Genomic DNA, 14,941 nt, shown 5'->3' on the forward strand with positions numbered 1-14,941 from the left:
TTTGAAACTTTGTAGGGTCTGCAAATGAAAGAAGGTTGAAACACGCTGAGTGAGGCTGAGCTGGTTCCTAGCCCTGCCCATAGCGGGGGGGCAGGGGGCAGGCTCGGCAGCATGTGGCCCTGACGTGACATGTTCTGTTCGAGAGCGAAACTAGGTCTGAGAGCAGACAGAGGTGCATGGTGGTTACAGAAGCACATTTAACCCTTTATCTGCTGCTCCTCTGATGAGAAACATCCCAGTCCCCTGCAGTGAGGCCCCTGCTTTGGCTGGCTGTCCAGGGGGAATACGGCTGTGAGCGTCGACTGTGTAAAGTAAAATAGCTGCCCAGTGATTTGGACGTTGGGGCTGATTGCTGCCGACTCTCCCAGCGTAGAAGAAAAAGGGATGTCAGATATGTCCTTCCAGCCCTATGGGACACCTGCCCTGGGGCTTGGGGCTTTGATTCTGCAGGGGGGAGGTTGTTCATCCTCCTAAACTAATGTATCCATTGACCCTTTCGTCTGTCCTAATGCAACATCTAGTGTTCAAATATAGCCTTCGTGTAGACTCGAATGTTGCTATCCCTGTTGCCTTGGCCAAAATCCCACGTGGATTTCTGCCCTTCTTGGTTATGCAGCATGAGTCCCTGGGAACAGGGGTATCTGCCGCCAGCCTGACTTGTGTGTGCCTGTGACCATAGACCAGAAACATGGAACTGTAACAGTGAAATAAAGCAGAGCTCTTGGACACAGTCAGTGCCGTGTGTTGCATTGCTCTCTGTTCAACTTGCTGCACCTTACCGCAGGGGTGTCCGAGCATTGCCAGCCAAGAGCCCAGTGGCAGCTTGTCCTAGGCCTGTAGCTTTGCTTGGTTCTGATCCTGCAACACTGCAGTCAGACACCCCAGCCTGCCAGCCGGTGACAGGATACTAGCTGGGGAGGGCTCTGAGTTACTACAGAGAATTCTCTCCCAGGTGTCTGGCTCGTGGGTCTTGCCCATATGCTCAGTATCGAACTGATCACGGTATTTGGGGTCAGGAGGCATTTCCCCCCCAGGTCAGATTAGCAGAGACCCTGGGGGGTTTTCACCTTCCTCTGCAGCGTGGGGCCCAGGTTAGTTTAAACTTGCAAGTGAACTTGAAGTCTTTAAACCATGATGTGAGGACGTCAGTAACTCAGCCAGAGGTGAGGGGCTATTACAGGAGTGAGTGGGGGAGGTTCTGTGGCCTGCAGACAATCAGACAGACGATCACAATGGTCCCTTCTGCCCATGCACTCTGAGATCCCAGTGCAGGTTTGCGGCTGGCTCTGCAGAGGATGACTGCAGTGAGCATAGTTCATGCTTTGGTTCAAAACCCTCTTTTCCTGATCGGTCTCCTGCACTTAGTGGGCTTCATGTCTGTTGAAACTCTTCTGTTTCCCTCCAGCGTCTCACCTGGACCCTGTTGGCTTCAGTTACCTTCTGCCAGCGAGAGCCAGGCTGTGAGACAGGGCCTGTCCCAGCTGAGCAGGCTCGGGCCCCAAGGGGTGGGTGTTACGCTCTGATGGGGGTTCTGCCTGTTGAGGCTTTTCTGGGGTTCATTTACACTCTGAGGCCAAGAGGCCTGAGTGACTTTGGGTGCCTGGTTTCTGGGGGTGCCCCTTGCGGCCTGGGTCTCTGGGTTCTTCGCTGGCCCCATCACCGTGCTGGCTGAGCACTACGGCTGCCCGCAACTGGTGACGCTCCCCTGCGGGGTGGAGAAGGGAAGCCCCTTTCCTCGCGGCTCTGGCTGTTTGCGACTCCGCAGCCGTTACGAGTGTACATGCTGGTCAAGGTTGGGAGCTGGCAGAGGCTGGTCCCGGGGGGGCAAGGGGAGCAGCTACCCACAAGGCTGAAGACCCAAATCAGTGCGTACGCAGCAGTGGTGTTGGTTATCCGCATGGCGGCAATGCCCAGTCCCAGATGAGACCCCGGGCTTGTTGGGCTAAGCACTGGACAGAGTGGGAACAAAGGCAATCCCTGCCCCAGGGTCAGCCCAGGGCTCGCAAAGTTAGACAAACGGGGGTGGGGGGAGGCAGCCAGACAACAGCCGGGGTGTGACGGGTTTTTCACCTTGTGTTGCATGTAAGTCTTGCTGTACTTTACTAATACTGTGCATGCCTCAATTTCCCTGTGTGCTGCACCAATGCCTAGGTGGTGGGAATTGGGTGTGTGACTTTTGCCGAGGCCCTTGGGGCAGGTGAGGTGGTTCCAGTTGCCTGCATGTAGGCTATGGCCGGTGCCCTTCCTAACCTGAGACCCAGGAGGGGAATGTGACCAGGTCATACTTCGCTCAGGAAGCAGGACGAAGACCGGAGGGAGGCCAGGTAGCTGGGTCCAGGGCAGTCTGCGGTGGGAGACTGGAGAAGGGAGGCCAGCGTGTCTGGCCTGGGATTCTCCAAGATGGACTTGGTTGAAAGTTACTAATTTCTGTGCTAACAAGCTTTGTTCTATGCTATGTTCCTGTCGACTAATAAACCTTCCATTTTACACTGGCTGAGAGTCCAGTCTGACTGCAGAGTTGCGGGGCAGGACCCTCTGGCTTCCCCAGGACCCCGCCTGGGCGGACTCACTGTGGGAAGTGCACGGAGGGGCAGAGGAGGCTGAATGCTCCGAGGTCAGACCCAGGAAGGTGGAAGCCGGGTGAGCTGTGCGTCCTGCAGACAGGCTGCTCCCAGAGAGGAGACTCCCCCAGTGTCCTGACTGGCTTCATGGGGAGTAGATCCAGAGCATCGCCCGGGGACCCCGTGACAGGGTTCAGTGGGAGTCTTGGCTCCCCACAATGGTGAGGCAGAGGCAGCTCCCCTGCACGGATACAGCCAGGCAGGGGATTCCCCATTCAGACCCTGGCTGGTCCAATAAACAGCACCGGAAGCTGCCTGTTCCTTTCCATGCCTCGGGCTTTGTAGGTGCAAGGACCCTTTCCCCATCTCCTCACCCCCACGGCAGCGCTGATTGCTGCTGCATTAATACCACAGCAGAACCCGGCTCCTCCATTCACGCTGCAGCCAAGCAGGCTCGGGCTGGCCTGTTCCCGGAGGGAGCCTGGCCCATCATCCGTACCCCTCGAGGAGAAACCTGGGTATGTCTACCCTGAGCAGCAGCGACTCCGAGCCTGGGCCAACAGGCTGGGGCTCGCTGGGCTCACGCAGCGGTGTTAAAACTGACAGTGGAGATGGCGGGCTGCAGGGCAGACGCTGAAGCTTGGGGGAGCAGGTGGGCTTCAGAGCCTGAGCTCCAGCCTGAGCCCCACCATCGACAGCTGTTTTTAGCACTGTCGGCTTGAGCCTGTGCAGTTGGGCTCTGAGTCGCTGCCCTGTGCTGTGTGGACGTAGCTCCAGAGCCCACTAGGACTATTTCCCTGCCTGGCACCTGGGCTTTGGGCTGAGAATGGGGCTGGGCTCCATGGTGGAGAGCATATGCCCCAGGACCCATCCTGCGTGACCCTGGCCGTGCCAGCAAAACTTGGAATATGTATTAATAACGTTCAGACAAAGGCTGGTAGCTAGTAAATCTACTGGTCTTTATACAAACCTCTCCACTGTGTCGCTCTTCCAGATACTGAAGTGCACAGTTTCAACCAAACCCTTCTGCCTGCAGGACGTGCATTCCCCTGGGATCTTCTCGAGATGAGGTCTTGGACTCTGTAGGGACGCCATAGCCTGCAGGATTGGTCACCTGGACTCCATCTCAGTCCTTTTCCAAGCACTTCTGAGCCTCGTCAGCAAACCCCAGCCTGAAGTCCTGGCCCCCAGCAGCATTCCAGCCTTGCGTTCATCGCTGCTGGACTCAGCTGCTGGGGAACAGAAATCTGCAGCCTGTATCCAAAGTGGTGCGGGTGTTGGGACCCCGCCCCCAGAGCAGACACAGCTCCTGGTCCTGCTTGGATCAGCCGCTAAGTCTGAAAGTCCCCTATTTCCTCCATTGACTCCCCGGGCCCTGTGTGCAACATATGCTTTGTGATGCGTCGTCCTTCTTTGCGAGTTGCATTTGTTCCCAGGGACATGTGTGCCCAGCGCGTCGCCCAGACAAGGATGGGAACGGGCAGGTTCCACTCTAATATCTGCTGTGTCCCGCGTCCCAGGCAGCTGGGGCGGGGAGCGGAGGGCGATGCCCCTGCTGGTTATTAATACGGGTGTATTCGCCTGTGCTACAGTGATCACACGGGTAGCAGTGATGATGGAGGAGCCCCCAGTGGGTCCAGTCGGGCTTTGGCCCCGGTGTCCTGCATCCAGCCCAAAGCCAGAAGGAGACAGTCTCTGCTCTGAGGAGCTTATGATCTAAGGCCCTGATCTTACAACCCCCAGATTGCCTAGCCAGTGCTCTGCTGCCTGAATTTAGGACTAGCCGGGTTCATCCAGTCTGACCTCCTGCCTAGCTTCACCCACTCACCCTGCCCTGATCCCTGCTGCTCAGCTCCCAGCCACACAGCACGTGACCCAAAGAGCCGGGGGAGGGAGGATGAGGGCAGCAGCTGCAGGATATGCAGCTATAGCCTCGCTTGGTGCGAGGCGACCGGTTCCAGCCATTCCCCCTTTTTAGGCAACAACGGTCTCCGTGATGCTAGGGGCGTGGTGCGGGCCCTGTCTTGTGGGCAGGGATGCTGCATCTCCGGTTGCTTTGTACACGGAGGTGGGGAGGCCTTTTACCTGAAGCACTTTGCAAGCCGAGTGGTGCCCTGCTGGAAAGCAGCCAGCTCTGGGGTGGAGCGCACCAGTGACTCCTGTGTGGCACTCGCGGGGCGGTGTAAATCCGTGCCCAGGCCAGCCCCTGCCTGCAGGAGGAGTGTGGGGGCAGTGTCTGGGTATGGGGGAGGCATGGGTCACTAGCCTGGTCCCAGAGCCCGACGCGGCTGGGTCCGACTCCGCTCAGCGACCCCCTTCCCCGGCCCACCCCTTCCTGCCGGAGGAGCCGCTGGGAGCAGCGGAGACAAACCCCGGCCCGGCCGGGCAGTGGGAGCCGGAGGGCAGGGCCCAGGCCCGGGCAGTGGCTGCAGGTGGCTCTGCTCAGGTAGCGCTGGCCCCGGGCAGCCCCAGCCCACGTCTCTGGGGGGGACGGGGACAGTGACCCCGATCCTTGCCCCCAGCCCACGTGTCCAGGGGGGACACAGTGACCCCGATCCCTGCCCTGAATGCAGGAAGCACTTCATCAGTCAGGCCATTCTGAAGGTGCCCGGCAGGACGCACGGCAGGACGCGGCTGTTCCCGTGCACTGAGCGTGAGAAACGTTTCACCAGGAAAGACATCCTCAAACTGCCCCAGAGGGCGCACAGCGGGGAGCGGCCTTTCCAACGGGCGGGGCGTGGGAAGAGCTTCACTCAGAAGGTGAATCTCCTGGTACACCAGCGGTGCCACACGGGGGAGCGCCCGCTCACCAGCTGTCCGTGCGGGAAGAGCTTCGCCCAGAAGGCCATGCTCAACACGCACCAGAAGAGCCACGTGCACGAGAGGCTCTTTGCATGTGCTGAGTGCAAGGAGAGATTTGCCTCCACCAGGGAGCTCGAGATGCGCCAGAGGATCCACACCAGGGAGCGCTCATACACGCGCAGCCAGCGTGGGAAATGCTTCACGCAGCCGGGCAGCCTCCTGCACACCAGCGAGTGCACACAGGGGAACGGCCGCTCACCTGCGCCCACTGTCAGAAAAGCTTCTCCACCAAGGGCAACCTCAAAGCGCACCAGCGGATCCACACGGGGGAGCGGCTCGCCACGTGCACTGAGTGCGGGAAGAGCTTCACTGTCAAGGGGACGCTGCAAAAACACCAGAGTCCACACAAGGTGGAAGCAGCTTGTGTGTGCCAGCCCGAATCTGGGAGGGCTTTCCCAACCTGTACTCCAGCAAAACTCCCAGTGAGGCAGGAATGACCACGCTCAATCAGACCCAAGGTCCTGCCAGCCCAGGGTCCTGGCTCTGACAGTGAGCAGCACCAGATGCATCAGAGGAAGGAGTAAGAATTGCAAACTAGGCAAATGTAGGATAATCTGCCCCTGCCAATATTAGGTCTCATCCTAATCCCTTATCATTAGGAAGTTGCTTAAACCCTGAAGTACAAGGTTTAATATCCCTTCAAAATATCTGTTAGCATTAATTATAACTCTGGATATTTTTATTCAATAAATGTTTTTAACCTTTTCTAAATTCTTGCCCTTAACATCCTGTAGTGATGAGTTCCACAGTTTAATTGCCCACTGTATGAAAGTCTTTCCTTTTTATCAGTTTTCAGTTTGCCACTTTTTAATTTCTTTGAATGTCCCTTGTTATGTTATGACAAGAGGGAGAACAAGTTCCCCGTTGTTGGCTGCGTGTGTGTATTGTGACAAAATTCCTGCTCTACCTTGATGGGTCTTGCGCTTATTGGTGGATTTGCTCACCTTGGAGCTTCACGGCAGCCCTCAGCTTGCACGTTTTTCTGAACCCCCCAGTCCAGGTCGACTCCTCCTGTGTCTGACCAGGAGTTGGTAGGTTTGGGGGAACCTGGGCCCGCCCTCTACTTGGGGTTCCAGTGCAGGGCCCTGTGGGATGCAGCTGTCTAGAGTGCCTCCTGGAACAGCTCTGTGACAGCTAAACTCCCTGGGCTACTTCCCCATGGCCTCCTTCCAACCCCTTCTTTATCCTCACCGCAGGTGTCTGATGACGCTTGTATAGAATCATAGAATCATAGAATATCAGGGTTGGAAGGGACCCCAGAAGGTCATCTAGTCCAACCCCCTGCTCAAAGCAGGACCAATTCCCAGTTAAATCATCCCAGCCAGGGCTTTGTCAAGCCTGACCTTAAAAACCTCTAAGGAAGGAGATTCTACCACCTCCCTAGGTAACGCATTCCAGTGTTTCACCACCCTCTTAGTGAAAAAGTTTTTCCTAATATCCAATCTAAACCTCCCCCACTGCAACTTGAGACCATTACTCCTCGTTCTGTCATCTGCTACCATTGAGAACAGTCTAGAGCCATCCTCTTTGGAACCCCCTTTCAGGTAGTTGAAAGCAGCTATCAAATCCCCCCTCATTCTTCTCTTCTGCAGGCTAAACAATCCCAGCTCCCTCAGCCTCTCCTCATAACTCATGTGTTCCAGTCCCCTAATCATTTTTGTTGCCCTTCGCTGGACTCTCTCCAATTTATCCACATCCTTCTTGAAGTGTGGGGCCCAAAACTGGACACAGTACTCCAGATGAGGCCTCACCAATGTCGAATAGAGGGGGATGATCACGTCCCTCAATCTGCTGGCAATGCCCCTACTTATACAGCCCAAAATGCCATTGGCCTTCTTGGCAACAAGGGCACACTGTTGACTCATATTCAGCTTCTCATCCACTGTAACCCCTAGGTTCTTTTCTGCAGAACTGCTGCCGAGCCATTCGGTCCCTAGTCTGTAGCGGTGCATGGGATTCTTCCGTCCTAAGTGCAGGACTCTGCACTTATCCTTATTGAACATCATCAGATTTCTTTTGGCCCAATCCTCCAATTTGTCTAGGTCCCTCTGTATCCTATCCCTGCCCTCCAGCGTATCTACCACTCCTCCCAGTTTAGTGTCATCCGCAAATTTGCTGAGAGTGCAATCCACACCATCCTCCAGATCATTTATGAAGATATTGAACAAAACCGGCCCCAGGACCGACCCCTGGGGCACTCCACTTGACACCGGCTGCCAACTAGACATGGAGCCATTGATCACTACCCGTTGAGCCCGACAATCTAGCCAACTTTCTACACACCTTATAGTATATCTTTCTACTACATTCCTGATCTGCCTTCTCCATCCCATTCATTATTTTATAGACTTATCATGCTCCCTGTCTTTTCTATCCCTTTTCGAAGGTAACAAGTCCAGTCTTTTCCATTTCTCTTCAGAGGAGAATTTTCAGATCCTTGATCGTTCTCTAGTTCTGGGATGGGGTGCCCACTGCAGCGCTCAGGATCTAGATGAGGTTGCAACATTGATTTATATAAAGGCATCAGAATATTTTTCCATAATTTTCTCCATTCATTATGCATCTAAATGTCTTGGTTAACCTGTGGAACGTACCTGGGCATTAAACGGAGGTCTTCATTGAGCTGTCTACAATGACATCTAGGTCCCTTTTTTGGGGTTGATTACAGTTCATTTAGAGTCCTGTCAGGTATACAAGTAGTTCAGTTTTTCCCCTCCAAAGTGCACTACTTTGCATTTATCAACATTAAACTCCAATTGCCACTCTGTTGCCCACTCACCGAGCTTGTTTACATCTCTCCAAGTTCTTCAGAGTCTTCTCGAGATGTGACTAACCCAAATAACCTTAGAGACTAACCAATTTATTTGAGCATAAGCTTTCGTGTGCTACAGCTCACTTCATCAGATGCATCCAGTGAAGTGAGCTGTAGCTCACGAAAGCTTATGCTCAAATAAATTGGTTAGTCTCTAAGGCGCCACAAGTACTCCTGTTCTTTTTGCGGATACAGACTAACATGGCTGTTACTCTGAAACCAAATAACCTTGTGACATCTGCAAATTTTGCTACCTCATGACTTGCCACTCTTCCCAGATCATTCATAAATACCATCCAACAAGAGACCTAGTAGAGTACCTTGAAGCCTGGCTGTTACCTTCTGCCATGATGAAAACTGACTATTTAATCCTTATTTTTCTTTTTTTGTCTCTTAGTCAGTTTTTGATCCCTGACAATACTTTGGCCTCTCCCCTCATGATGACTTAGTTTCTTTAATAGCCTTTTATGCAGGACCTTGCTAGAAGCCTTTTGAATGTCTAAATTACATGAACTCATTTTCCTTTATCCACTAATTTACTAATATGTTAAAAGAATTCTAGTAGATTGGTAAGGCATGATTTTCCTGTCATATCATGATCTTCCAGGTGTTCTACTGTTAATGATCATTTCTGCAAAGTTGCCAGATGCAGACGTAAGGTTGACTGGTCTGTAATTCCCAGAATCATCCCTACAGCCTGGAACAGTGGCTGTTTTAAATGAGAGAGTATCTTTGTTAGCAATCCCTCAGAACTCGTCAGGGTAGGAGTCTCCCCAACATCCTCTGTGAAGACTGATGTGACAAAATCACTTTGTTTCTCAGCAATATCCTCCTCTTTCTTAATTGCTCCTTTTTAACCCCTGCTCATTCAGTGGACCCACCGATTTTTTTGCAGCCTTCATGCTACTGATATATTTTAAAAATCTCATTTGTTTTTACACCTTTAGCTTTTGGCTCCTCAAAAAATTTTCTGACCCTTCTGGTTTCCCTTTTACATACCATCTGCAATAGTTATGAAGGATTTAGGACTGCTCTGTAGTTGATGAATACTGTATGTGACATGGGTGTGGTGATATTCACTACATTGGGACATTTACTGTTGAGGAAACCAGCAGGAAGACCAAAGACTGGAGATAAGATACCTCAGAGAAGACACTTCAGGGGTAAAGAGACAGCACCTCAGCTGCTAAGTGGGAAGCTTCTGCTTCCTTGTCTCTAGCCAAGTTACAAAGGGTTGTTTTGCCAACATGAAGAACCCATTGATCAGAAGGACATTAAAAAATCTCTGCCCACCAAACAAATGTTTGCGTGCGTCACTCTGAAGAAGCTTGACCTTTCATCCCAGTGCGATGAGGCTTTAGGTGAGAGATGTGTGGGCTCCTTATTGCTTTAAAATCCTTTTTCTGTTATGTTGTTCTTTGTTCCTAGAACAAATTGTGCGGGAGAGTTGAAAATCATCTTCCCCTCTTTTGTGATAGCCCAGCCCAAGTGGCTGATATTAAACAGTACTTTGGATTAAGAAGGGTAGTTTGGGTCACCCTTCTAATTTCCCATTTACATTCTACAAACACTAGTCACAAGTGATTCAGGGGCTGGAAAAAATCCCTTAAAAGCTCAATCTCTGCAGTTTAACAAAAAAGATCAAGCTGTAGACTTGAACGTAAGGACCTACACAGAGACAAGATATCATAGAATCACAGAATATCAGGGTTGGAAGGGACCTCAGGAGGTCATCTAGTCCAACCCCCTGCTCAAAGCAGGGCTGATCCCCAATTAAATCATCCCAGCCAGGGCTTTGTCAAGTCTGACCTTAAAAACTTCTAAGAAAGGAGATTCCACCCCTCCCTAGGTAACGCATTCCTGTGCTTCACCACCCTCCCAGTGAAAAAGTTTTTCCTAATATCCAACCTAAATCTCCCCCACTGCAACTTGAGACCATTACTCCTTGTTCTGTCATCTGCTACCACTGAGAACAGTCTAGAGCCATCCTCTTTGGAACCCCCTTTCAGGTAGTTGAAAGCAGCTATCAAATCCCCCCTTATTCTTCTCTTCCGTAGACTAAACATCCCCAGTTCCCTCAGCCTCTCCTCATAAGTCATGTGTTCCAGACCCCTAATCATTTTTGTTGCCCTCCGCTGGACTCTTTCCAATTTTTCCACATCCTTCTCGTAGTGTGGGGCCCAAAACTGGACACAGTACTCCAGATGAGGCCTCACCAGTGTCGAATAGAGGGGAACGATCACGTCTCTCAATCTGCTGGCAATGCCCCTACTTATACAGCCCAAAATGCCATTGGCCTTCTTGGCAACAAGGGCACACTGTTGACTCATATTCAGCTACTCATCCACTGTAACCCCTAGGTTCTTTTCTGCAGAACTGCTGCCGAGCCATTCGGTCCCTAGTCTGTAGCGGTGCATGGGATTCTTCCGTCCTAAGTGCAGGACTCTGCACTTGTCCTTGTTGAACCACATCAGATTTCTTTTGGCCCAATCCTCTAATTTGTTTAGGTCCCTCTGTATCCTATCCCTACCTTCCAGTGTATCTACCTCACCTCCCAGTTTAGTGTCACCTGCAAACTTGCTGAGGGTGCAATCCACACCATTCTCCAGATCATTTATGAAGATATTGAACAAAACTGGCCCCAGAACCGACCCTTGGGGCACTCCACTTGATACCGGCTGCCAACTAGACATGGAGCCATTGATCACTACCCGTTGAACCCGACAATCTAGCCAGCTTTCTATCCACCTTATAGTCCATTCATCCAGTCCATACTTCTTTAACTTGCTGGCAAGAATACTGTGGGAGAGCGTGTCAAAAGCTTTGCTAAAGTCAAGGAACAACATGTCCACTGCTTTCCCTTCATCCACAGAGCCAGTTATCTCGTCATAGAAGGCAATTAGATTAGTCAGGCATGACTTGCCCTTGGTGAATCCATGCTGACTGTTCCTGATCACTTTCCTCCTCCTCTAAGTGCTTCAGAATTGATTCCTTGAGGACCTGCTCCATGATTTTTCCAGGGACTGATGTGAGGCTGACTGACCTGTAGTTCCCAGGATCCTCCTTCTTCCCTTTTTTAAAGATGGGCACTACATTAGCCTTTTTCCAGTCGTCGGGGACTTCCCCCGATCGCCGTGAGTTTTCAAAGATCATGGCCAATGGCTTTGCAATCACATCCGCCAACTCCTTTAGCACTCTCGGATGCAACGCATCTGGCCCCATGGACTTGTGCACGTCCAGCTTTTCTAAATAGTCCCAAACCACTTCTATCTCCACAGAGGGCTGGTCACCTCCTCCTTATGCTGTGCTGCCCAGTGCAGCAGTCTGGGAGCTGACCTTGATCGTGAAGACAGAGGCAAAAAAAGTATTGAGTACATTAGATTTTTCTACATCCTCTGTCACTAGGTTGCCTCCCTCATTCAGTAAGGGGCCCACCCTTTCCTTGACTTTCTTCTTGTTGCTAACATACCTGAAGAAACCCTTCTTGTTACTCTTAACATCTCTTGCTAGCTGCAACTCCAGGTGTGATTTGGCCTTCCTGATTTCACTCCTGCATGCCCGAGCAATATTTTTATACTCATCTCTGGTCATTTGTCCAATCTTCCACTTCTTGTAAGCTTCTTTTTTGTATTTAAGAGCTGCAAGGATTTCACTGTTAAGCCAAGCTGGTTGCCTGCCATATTTACTATTCTTTCTACACATCGGGATGGTTTGTCCCTGTAACCTCAAGAAGGATTCTTTAAAATCCAGCCAGCTCTCCTGGACTCCTTTCCCCCTCATGTTATTCCCCCCAGGGGATCCTGCCCATCAGTTCCCTGAGGGAGTCAAAGTCTGCTTTTCTGAAGTCCAGGGTCCGTATTCTGCTGCTCTCCTTTCTTCCCTGTGTCAGGATCCTGAACTCAACCATCTCATGGTCACTGCCTCCCAGGTTCCCATCCACTTTTGCTTTCCCTACTAATTCTTCCTGTTTTGTGAGCAGCAGGTCAAGAAGAGCTCTGCCCCTAGTTGGTTCCTCCAGCACTTGCACCAGGAAATTGTCCCCTATAGTTTCCAAAAACTTCCTGGATTGTCTGTGCACCGCTGTATTGCTCTCCCAGCAGATATCAGGGTGATTGAAGTCTCCCATGAGAACCAGGGCCTGCGATCTAGTAACTTTTGCGAGTTGCCGGAAGAAAGCCTCGTCCACCTCATCCCCCTGGTCCGGTGGTCTATAGTAGACTCCCACCACAACATCACCCTTGTTGCTCACACTTCTAAACTTAATCCAGAGACTCTCAGGTTTTTCTGCAGTTTCATACTTGAGCTCTGAGCAGTCATACTGCTCCCTTACATACAGTGCAACTCCCCCACCTTTTCTGCCCTGCTTGTCCTTCCTGAACAGCTTATATCCATCCATGACAGTATTCCAGTCATGTGAGTTAACCCACCAAGTCTCTGTTATTCCAATCACATCATAATTCCTTGACTTTGCCAGGACTTCCAATTCTTCTCCCTACTTGTTTCCCAGGCTTCGTGCATTTGTGTATAGGCACCTGAGATAACTCGCTGATCATCTCTCTTTCTCATTATGAGGCAGGAGCCCTCCCCTCTCGCGTGCTCCTGCTTGTGCTTCCTCCCGGTATCCCACTTCCCCACTTACCTCAGGGCTTTGGTCTCCTTCCCCCGGTGAACCTAGTTTAAAGCCCTCCTCACTAGGTTCGCCAGCCTGTTTGCAAAGATACTCTTCCCTCTCTTCCTTAGGTGGAGCCCATCTCTGCCTAGCACTCCTCCTTCTTGGAACACCATTCCATGGTCAAAGAATCCAAAGCCTTCTCTCTGACACCATCTGCGTAGCCATTCGTTGATTTCCACGATTTGACAGTCTCTACCCAGGCCTTTTCCTTCCACGGGGAGGATGGACGAGAAGACCACTTGCGCCTCAAACTCCTTTATCCTTCTTCCCAGAGCCACGTAGCCTGCAGTGATCCGCTCAAGGTCATTCTTGGCAGTGTCATTGGTGCCCACGTGGAGAAGCAGGAAGGGGTAGCGATCCGAGGGCTTGATGAGTCTCGGCAGTCTCTCCGTCACATCGTGCATCTTAGCTCCTGGCAAGCAGCAGACTTATCGTTTTTCCCGGTCAGGGCAGCAGATAGATGACTCAGTCCTCCTGAGGAGAGTGTCCCCGACCACCACCACCCGCCTCCTTCTCTTGGGAGCGGTGGTCGTGGAACCCCCATCCCTAGGACAGTGCATCTCATGCCTTCCAATCGGCGGAGTCTCCTTCTGCTCCCTTCCCTCAGAAGTATCATCTGGTCCACTCTCCGCATTAGTACCTGTGGAGAGAACATGAAAACAGTTACTTATCTGTATCTGCGTTGCTGGTACATGGACGTTCCCTTTCTTCTTCTGGAGGTCACATGATGCCAAATTTCTTCACCATTCTCCTGTCCCCGCTGCGCAGCCTGCTCTGAATCTTCAGAACCTTGTGCCCGTAGAAGCATATCCTGACATCCGTCCAGGAAATCTTCAGTTTCTCTTATGCAACGCAGGGTCAATACCTGTTGCTCCAGACCTTGAACCTTCTCTTCCAATAACGGAGACCAGCTTGCACTTTGTACAGACAAAGTCGCTTCTGTCCTGTGGAAGAAAGACAAACATGGCACATCCAGTGCAGGTCACAAGAGCTGAACAATCCCCATCCATATTACCTTCCTTCTACGAGCTTCCTCAGGAGATGCAGTAACTACTCAGAGAATCCAGCAAGATGTAAGCGTCAGTGGGCTCTCCCCAGGCAAACTCCTGCTGTTAGCTGCTCTGCTGTTAGCTGCTGATTGGCTTTTTATACAGTCAGGCCCACTTAAGGCTCACCTGGAACAAAGCACTCCCAATTCCCACCCTTTTCAAACAACCAATCAAGCACATGGTCAAACTGTCCTCACAACAAACACTCAGATACTCACAACAAACAAACACTCAGATACTCACCAACACAGCCTCCTTAATGCAGCCCTTAGCGTACCTCCTCTCAGGCAGATCCCAGGCAAACTCCCTCTGTTAGCCTCTCTGCTGTTCGCTGCTCACAGAGTGAACAGCTCTTTCATCTAGTGGAGAAAGGCAGAACAAGAACCAATGACAGGAAGGTATAGCCAGGCAAATTCAACTTAGAACTAAAGCACAAATTTAACAGTGAGGGTGACTAACCACTGGAACAAACTACCAATGGAAGTGACTGATTCTCCACCTCAATGTCTTCAAATCCAGACTGGATTCCTTCAGGAGGATAGTGTAGCCAAACCCAAACTACTGGGCTCATTTCCCAGGGAATGCCTTACTGCTAAATGGTGAACTAGCACTCAGCTGAGCCCTCGAGGGTTAACACATTGTTAATGTAGCCTCACACTCTACTGAGGCAGCACACATGGAGGGAGGGGAGACAGCATGGCAGAGAGACAGAGACACACACCCTGTGTGGGGGAGAGAGGGATGGGCATTGCCCCTTTAAGTACATTGCCTTTTTAAGTAGATCAGCAAGTTGAGACAACAGCTGCTGCCCACAAACTCCCTCCATCCTGAGCCCTGTCGTGTCCCCCCACCTTCCTGCTCTATGGAAGATGGGGTAAGCGGGGTGCAGGAGCGGGGGAAGGGGGACATTACACACACACCCCCGCAAGCAGGAGGCTCCCAGGAGCAGCTCCAAGGCAGAGGGCAGGAGCAGCACAGGGCAGTG

At 51.7% G+C, this 14,941-nt stretch overlaps 1 protein-coding gene across 1 annotated transcript in view; it reads left to right on the forward strand.

Moving 5' to 3' along the window:
* The first annotated feature begins 2,508 nt into the window (after positions 1 to 2,508).
* Positions 2,509 to 14,941, forward strand: part of LOC311516864 (uncharacterized protein) — a 35,126-nt gene continuing 22,693 nt past the window's right edge. Inside the window, exon 1 of the transcript XR_014710518.1 lies at positions 2,509 to 2,640. The gene's annotated coding sequence lies outside the window, so the exon portion shown is untranslated. The remainder of the gene's footprint in view (positions 2,641 to 14,941) is intronic.

The sequence above is a fragment of the Lepidochelys olivacea genome (assembly GCF_965140295.1).
Source record: "Lepidochelys olivacea isolate rLepOli2 genome assembly, chromosome: 2".
NCBI lineage: Eukaryota > Metazoa > Chordata > Testudines > Cheloniidae > Lepidochelys > Lepidochelys olivacea.